Genomic DNA, 9,090 nt, shown 5'->3' on the forward strand with positions numbered 1-9,090 from the left:
CATTTGGAGGTTGTCTGGCTCGCATTGTGAGCTCATCCATTCAAGATATATGTTTTGACCATATTCTTAAGAAGAAAATCAACCCAGCCTCTTCCTCCTAGCTTAAGCAAGTCTGGTAAATGCTACAAGTTGCGGTAATAGCTATAAGACTTTCTTTTCAGGAAATAATTACAGTCATATAAACAGAAAATCTACAGCATTGCTTCCCTTGACCATGTTTGTTGACAAGTCTGCCAGCCACATATAGCTAATTTGCATATTGAGATCTGATCACAATGTTGGTAGAATCAGTGTTTATTAATACCAGATGTCTGTCAATCAGATGTCTTTATCCAGATAATATATCCAGATCCAGATCACATGTTAATACCAGGTGTAAATGTGGCCATCGAGACAGAAAGATACTTTCACACTTTCTCTATCTCTTAGAAATTATGTTTATATGCCACTAATTTTCAACAGAAAATATGTGTCTGTAGGAAATGAATGCCACTCAAATTATGTTTTTTGTTCAACATAATGAGAAAAGGTTAAAATATCTGGAAAAAATGTTGATACTGAGCATATCCATACATTTTTCAGTGACATATTTCTTTTTTTTTTTCTCCTTTTGCTTTACCATATCTGCTCATACGGACTACAGCATAATTAACTTTTTTATGGTCATGTTTAGGTGCCGGCAGCACTTGGTTAGAGATAGAGAAAGATCATAGTCTTGTTTTAATACAGAAAAAAGTTTGCAATGAGTTTCAACCAAATCCATAATCTATCACTAACCTTAATTAAAGTGCTTTTGTTGCCTAAACCACATATAGTACAGCACTCAGGATGCAAACCTCGGTCTCTGGTGTCAAAGTCTTTTGTCTTGTTCACCCGCCATCCACCCCGCTCACCTCCTCGACTTCAGTGCAGTATCTAAATGTAGCACTTAATTCATTCAAAAATCGTTGCCTGTGAACATAATCCGGGCAGTGATTACATTTCCCAGTGCAATGCAATTGGGAAAACAATTTGGTAGTATATAATCGTATTTTCTAGGAGACAGGGTTGTTCACCCGGAGTCATTTTGCAGGCACTCTGAAAAAACATTCTCTTTCCCTTTGCACACACAAATATTCCTGTTCAACCAGGATTGAACCCTGAAACAGAATAAATGTGCTTACATGTTCACATCATTAAAACCAAAGCAGAGTCCTTGAATAACTCTAGTCTTCAGTTCTTCTGAAGGCTGCAGAGATTAATAGAGCATGATGTTGAACATGTTCATTTTATCTACTTTGGTTTGGTGATATCTTTGGTGCTAAGAGGTCAGAGTGGCGGTGTTTCTGTGCTGCATTTCTCAACAATCAGTAAAAAAAAAAGTATGTAATGTACTACACTTATGCCTGCATGTGACTGTATGCATTTTCTGTTGCTGAAGTCTGTGTAGATATCACTCTTTTTCTGTTTAGCCATGAAGGCTGCATGTTTTTTTTCTTCTGTTTACTCCAAACTGGATACACGAAACATTTCTTCCCGTGTCGCCAGAGGATTTCTTTTCCAGACCTGCAAGCAAAGAGTGTTTATTACAACAAATATGAACTCTCTCACAGGATTTAGGTTGAATTTCTTTTATATCACAAGAATTACAAGTAACACACGGCAAAGCAAGCATTTCTTTATGTGAAAAAAAATACTGGAACATTGCTTGATTTACAAATATCGTATATGAATTGAATAATGAAATTACAGTATATGTTTTTAAAATTCATGCTAAGGCTCATGTTACAGGAGACAATGTAAGTAGTAGTGAGACCTAAACTTCTTGCAGAACAATTTACTAACACTTCAGTTTCCATGAGTGTGTAATATACCGTGGATGAGTCGGTATTATTCCACTAACAATATGCAGATTTGCATTTAAAACCATCCTCAGCCACATCTGGCTGACAAACAGCTATTAGCTTAACATACTTTTTCCTCTTGATTTGGATGACTAGTACACATAGTCTGAGTTCATGACATAAAATGCAACAAAATGCCAAAACAAAACAGCCTTTGTACAAATTACTTTGCTATAAATGACTATACATACATAATCATATTAACACTGTATGAGAAAAAATACAGGAAACTAAAGAAGTAGAAGTTATGGGTGTCATGTAGGGATAAAAATGGCTATAAAGTATTGAGTATCACCCAATATTTCATTCAGCCCAGTATACCCCCTCCCCCACCCCTACCCCCAAACGCACACACACACACACACACACAGGGTTTACACAGTGGTGGTTTATGATCCTAGATGACATATTTTGGGATGATGAGATGAAAAGACGAGGGAGATTTCCACATTCAGCTGTGACTTTGTTGGGTAGCTGAACAAGAGGGATTGCTACTGTATGTATTGTTCATGTGTTTGTAGGTGTGTGTGTGTGTGTGTGTGTGTGTGTGTCCCAGATTGAATATGAGAAATGGTTTCGCCATTGGAAAATCCCTTGAAATATTGCTTTTGAAAGATATGAGTGTGCACACAGTTTTATGTTCTCGTGTGTGTATATATAGGTTTGTTAGTATTTTCTTTGTGCCTGATGGAACCAAACGAGCTCTGGTTATGCTGTCCTCACTAAAAATACACACATACAAAAGACACCAACATACTCAATCCAACACAGTGGCTTTGTTGGAATATCCACAGAAATGCCACTTTATGTGTGTGTGTGTGTGTGTGTGTGTGTGTGTGTGTGTGTGTGTGTGTGTGTGTGTGTGTGTGTTGTTGTGGGGACTTGCCTCCCTTATGGGGAGAAAAAGCAAGTCCCCTTAACATAAATCATTAATTTTAAGGTGAAGACTTAAGGGTAAGGTAAGGGTTAGGGTTAGGCATATGGTGGTCATGGTTGAGGTTAGGATAAATCTCCAGGAAATGAATGTTAGTCAATGTAATGTCCTCTGAAGTGATGGAAGCATGACCGTGTGTGTGTGTGTGTGTGTGTGTGTGTGTGTGTGTGTGTGTGTGTTCTGGCCTTGGCCAGATAAACATTGATCATTAGCCTCACCATATGGTGTCCACATTGATCAAATTCCCCTGACAGGCGGGGTGCCTTATTCTGGAAAGAGGACACACACGCACGCACGCACACACATACAGGTACAAACCCGGCACAACACATGTGTTTATGGGCACAAATCTATGCAAATTCCCTTCCACCTGCAGCTTCTTGTAAACAGAATCCATCTGAAATGTGATTTCATTCAGTTTATGTTGGTAAGTAAAATGCTGAGTCCAGACTGAAAGAATAATGCAAAAATAATGTCACACTGTGTCACTCTCTGTTGATGTACTGGTGCTCGAACACACTAAAGTACACAGTCTACAGTCTGGAGTCATTTACCACATTTTAGAATATCTTTGATTACATTAGCAGCCGCTGCCACAGTTTGTTTATCCTGCACATTTTGTGTTAATGACACATCACATTCTCCACAGCCAGCACTCACAGTTGGAGTCCTGTTTAGTTTGCTTTTTGACCCTACGTTCACCTTGTTTTCTTCTTACAGACTAAAGACAAGTGAGGCGGACAAGACACTCTAATTAGCCCGTACTTGTGAATGGGATTTTGATTGTTAGCCATGTGATAACTGGCAACCAGTCAAGGCTGCCCTCCAATGGAGGTATACTGGGATAGGCTCAGTGCTCTAAGCAGTCTGAAAAGGAATGAATGGGCATTGATAATATATAAATATATGGCATAAAGATGCACAACAGGCTTCATCTGTAGTTCTTTGAGTTTAAACCACTCTGATGTAAAATGTTCCTGCATATATGAGTGTTAATCCATAAATGATCTGAAAACATCCTCTTAATGTTTCTGATTCAGCCAATGATAGGTGGATATGAAATGTGATTTTTGTGACACTACTTGATATTTTTTCTCTCATCAGGCAATTTTATTTCCCTTCACATCTCAGCATCTGTCTGTCTAATCTGTCTGATCTTTACATTTAGTAACAGGTTAGAAGTGCTTAAATAGTGTTAACCTCATTGATTTCAGCGCACACATCACCAATGGGTGTTATCCAAGCCATGCTGAAAGTAACATGATCGACCTTCTTAACCTCATCCACCTCCTCATCTACACTCATTCATCTTTACCTGACTAACTATAGCCGCAGTGTTATAAAAGACACACATCCACACGCTCACGCTCCGACAGATACACACATTCTCGCACTGAGGGTGAAGAGAGGTTGCCTTCCGTTTGCATATGTTTTATGCTAAGCTGAAAATTGCATTTGTTGATGTTCTAGGATTATCTTATTTATGATTTACTGGAAAGCAGTGGGTTTTCTAAACTAGGAGGATTTGGGCTGTGGAGGGACTGTCTGTGTGTGTGGTCATGTGTGTGTGTTTGTGTGCATATGCATTTCCAACTGCACATGCAATGATGTGCGTATGTTTACCTTGCTAAGTTTGTGAGTGTTTTTGTGTACATATCTATATATACGTGTGTGTATGTGTGTGTGTAAGGGAATTAAAGTGTAAACTGTGTGTCTAAGTGTGTGTGCCAGCAAATCTTTTTTATGTGTTGGCAAATGGCAAAAACAAACAACAGCAGTAGAGAATTTGGCCTCGTCACGCACCAATTTTCCCAATGTCGGCACACTTCGAACTCCCATAATCCTCTGTTAACATTCCCTAACACTGTCAGCAGAGGCTGAGAAGGCATTGGTATAAATCCAGTAAGTTTTTGCAGCTGCTATTCCGGTCACAGAATAGCAGTTTGCACATTTATCCCTAAAAATATAATTTCTATCTATCTACAGCATCTATCTGTCCGTCTATTCATCCATTCATCCAGCCATCCAAAGTGAATATAAATAGAAAATGGAAGTAAATGTACACAGAGAAACTCTCAGGTATTAACCACCAGTTTATATGACTGTAATTACATGTCACAGGATTTTGCAGTGTACAGCTCAGAAATCTGATGTGTTACCATGGCAACGGCAAAGGCATCATTTGGCTGAACATTCAAGTAGCAGATATATTCAACTTTCCAACTTTGTAATGAAAGCACACAAAACAGCATTTTGTGTCAAAGGCATTATTGTCATGATCCTCTAATTTTAGCCATGACTTCATTAGGGCACCTGGCAGTGATTACATAGACTTGTGTTTCTGTCATCTATCACGCATGTACAGAGCTCCTTGAGACTTAGACCTTGTTCAGACCCACATTAGCCCTGCCTGAAAATACTGGCACTGGGTACTGGCAAAATAATGCAGGGTCATCCAGCGCACAGTGCTGCAATGTGATGTTGTCCTGCAAAGTGCTTCGTTGGCCAGTCACATACAGGTAAATGAACTGTTAGATTACTTTGTAACATGAACACTGTGTTTCTGCTATTTACTTCACAATGGTCACAACGAAAGATAAAACTGTTGCTGCCATTATAATTTTCCAGAGTTGTAAATTCTTGTCTGTGAGTAGTATGAACCACTGTACCGTGTTTTGGCATCTGATAAACCTTTAAATGCATAAATCTGTTACTTCAACTGGACTTTTCAGATCGTTTTTCATTATCTCACCAATACCTAAACAACATGCCTTCACCAGTATGTGGTAGTTTGGTACATATGACTTCATATATGTCCCTCCTTTCTTTCTGCAGAGTTATGTGAGCCAGGAGGAAGAGGAGAGAACAAGGGATGAAGAAGAGAAGAGGTAGGGAAGGAGAATTATTGGGGAGGAAATGCAGAAGCAGAGAGGACAGACAGTGACTTTCCTCTGGAGGTCATGAAAAAAATGTCCCCAAAATGGAAATTGATGCACTGAAAACTAATCCCAAAAACATTTCCTCCCAGGTGTACACACACACATATACATTAATATTAGAATAAGAATCTGATGCACTCTATGCTGCTAGACACTGCATTCCCCTGACAGATAGCATGGGTGGCATTAAAAACTGGTGCACCACTGGTAGATGCCAGCCCCCGGAAGCAGCTGCCATTAAAGCTAACACTTTTGTGGTAGCTAAGCTAGCAGGAAAGCCAGCCTCACCTAGTGACTATTGCAGTGACATGGCCACTTTCACATTTAAGTTCCTGGCATTTCTTCATCTTTTTGCCCTCTTCTTTTCTCTACAATTTCAGAGTACACAGTAAATAATATCTGTTTTTTGTTGCAACAGTGATTTCAATCAGGAGAGACTCAATTTCTTTATGAAGTAAATGATATTTATTGAATTTATTGAAGACGAAGGTGGAAAAGTCTTTGGCGATTAGACCCCATCGTGATGTGAATGTGAGAGTTGTATAGGATAACCCCCCCGATGGAGACTAGACACTGGTGGTGGTGATGAAGAGGCGTACATCTTCCTGGTGTGGTAGTGGCTTCTAGGTGAACTCAGGCCTGGTGCTGAAGTAACGGAGTGGAGAAGGTGAGATGGTGATCTGGGATGAAGAGGAGAGGAGCAAGCTTCCGGGACGTGGATGTGGAGGTAGATGGGGGCGGAGGAGGATGACAGCTGACAGCGACAGAGAGGGGAAACAGATTTTAAAGTTTGACAGCTGAGCCGTGATTGGCGGTTAGAGATCGTGGAGTAATCTGATTTGATAAGTAGGAGTGACGCCCCTAAACAGCTGATCTGAAAGCGGGAGGAGCGGGGGAGAGAGAGAGAGAGAGAGAGGAGTGGGAAATGAATGAATGGTTAAAGATAGTCTTCCTGCCTAAATTTATGCTTAGCTCCATTTCTGTCCATGCACTCGCTGGCAGAAACTTTCAACTGAGGAACACTAGCAAAAGAATATGTGGAGATAAGACAAGTTTGGTAGTACAAGATTTCAATATTGTTGCTTACCTGCATTGTGGATATGTGTGTTTGTGTGTATTCATAAGAGTGTGTGTGTGTGTGTATCCACCTGCACTGATTATCTGTGCAAATGATTGACAGTCAGCTGCTGGAGGAGGATGATAAGGCCTACTTCTCACTCTTCCCATCTCTCTTTTTAGCCTCATATTTTTTTCTGATACTTTTTCCTTCCATTCACCATCTCTCTGAGATGCAACAGCCATGTAGTACTTCCCTTAAAAGATAACAATGAATACCACATGATCTGATAAACATGCATACCACTGAACTGACATTGGTGGTTAAAACTTTTAGAAATACAGTGTGGTGTTTTTGTCAGCTGTTATGTGGATAAAGAGGGGGCTGACGATAGGGATAGTGCGGTTATACCAGCTGGAAGTTTTGTCATTTCCATGCTTTTTTTTTTTTGGTGGATGAAAATGTACCTATTGATTCATTTGGTTATTTTGAGACATGTTGAATATCATTGTGTACAGCAAAGACAAAAAAGGACAGCGGAGAGTTTCAGAACATTTGACAAACAAAAGCTAAATTTAGACCTACAATTCTGTGAATGTTCTTCAGTCCATTGAGCAACATATTCTGCACAGGATCTGTGCTAAATGTAATCCATTGCTACAGGCGATCAGTTGCTTCATAATCCTGATTGAGGCTGTTCTTCAGGCTAATCTGAAGGAGGAGAGGCAGCAGGATTACATGTTCTGGTTTGCTGGTTGCCAGTCTGATCTCTAGGACCTTGCTGGCTGGTAAATGTATGACTAATGTTCTTGTGCTGATTTTTTTTTTCTTCTGTTTGTATACCACCTACCGATACATGAGCAACCCTTGAGCAACACACTTAATCTCGAACCGTAGGTGGTCCTGTGCTTTGACCACTCCATAGAAAATCAGTTTGATGTATGTAAGTGAAATTATAAGCAAGAAATTCAAATGAATGTGCATCCATAATTTTTCTCTTTACAAGAGGCATATAGTGGTACGAGTGTGTTGGAGATTCAGACTTTATGTAATTGCATTGCAGGAGAGAACAGTTATGGTGTTTATTTGTCATATATTTGTGGTCTGTGCATTGTTAAATATTCTGAAGATGGGTCTCTGGTTAAATGATTATATAGTGTGTTTGTATCTTACAAGCAGAGATAAAAACTCATCTCAAGCTTAATAACATGATCACACATACAAACTGAATGCAAACTGAGAGTGAGGATATGAACTTATTCCTATATATCACACTTGTTTCAGTATTTACAACCATCATCTCCTTACATAACTGCACATTTTGAGAATTAAAAAAAAAAACACAGAATATTTCATCTTATTTCTCACCTCATGACATTTTGGCAGCATTTCAGCACCTGACATCACTTCCAGTTGTGACGTTCACTTTGTTTGCATGTTATTCCTTTTGTCCACCGCTCATCTATTTAATCTCCTGTGATATTTTCAGTCATGGCTGAAAATGACATTACAGATTTATCCACTTTGGAGGACTTCGACTATTTTTTTTAGTTTCAGTAGAGCTCAGAATTTGGAAGAGTTAGCCTGCTAGCAATACCATAACAGATGTAAATTTGAATTCATAACAGCAACAGGTTAATTTGTTCAAAGTTGATTAACATTCATAAAAATTAACATTAAAGTTAGCTTGAAGCAAATATTTTTTCTTATCATCAACATAAAATATTTACTTTTATTTCCCAATTACTACAAGTGACATAAATATGACACGTACTAAAGACTCAAGGCTCAAGTATTTCCACAGAAGAATCTATCTAGTTTTTTTCTGCATGTGCCATTGACCTTTGGTGCCACATTATTCCCTGCTTTCACTCCTCATCTGACTCTTTTGCCCCTTTCTCTTTCTTTCAGTCACTCCTTGGCCTCATCTGCTATGAAATGCAGATGCGTTTCCATCAGCAGATTTTCAATGCTTGACAAAATGCTGCCTTTTCACCTGAAATGCGTCCGTATATACATCAACAGTGACAGCCTGTACACACAAAGGTTAACAACGGTAAAGATGTACACACTGTACAGATGACGAACATAGACACCTCGAGCTTACATAAGGTAAGCATACTCCTCTAAAACTATTGAGTAGGCATTTCTCCCATCTTCCTTTTCATACAGAAGCTTTTTTGCATCACATTTCCATTCATCACCTTGACTTGTGCATTGTGTGGACTCTATAAGAGCTACAAGTCGGTGTTATACAGGTCTGTATTTGAATTGAAA

The sequence above is a fragment of the Thunnus maccoyii genome, chromosome 2 (assembly GCF_910596095.1).
Source record: "Thunnus maccoyii chromosome 2, fThuMac1.1, whole genome shotgun sequence".
In the NCBI taxonomy this organism is placed as follows: domain Eukaryota; kingdom Metazoa; phylum Chordata; class Actinopteri; order Scombriformes; family Scombridae; genus Thunnus; species Thunnus maccoyii.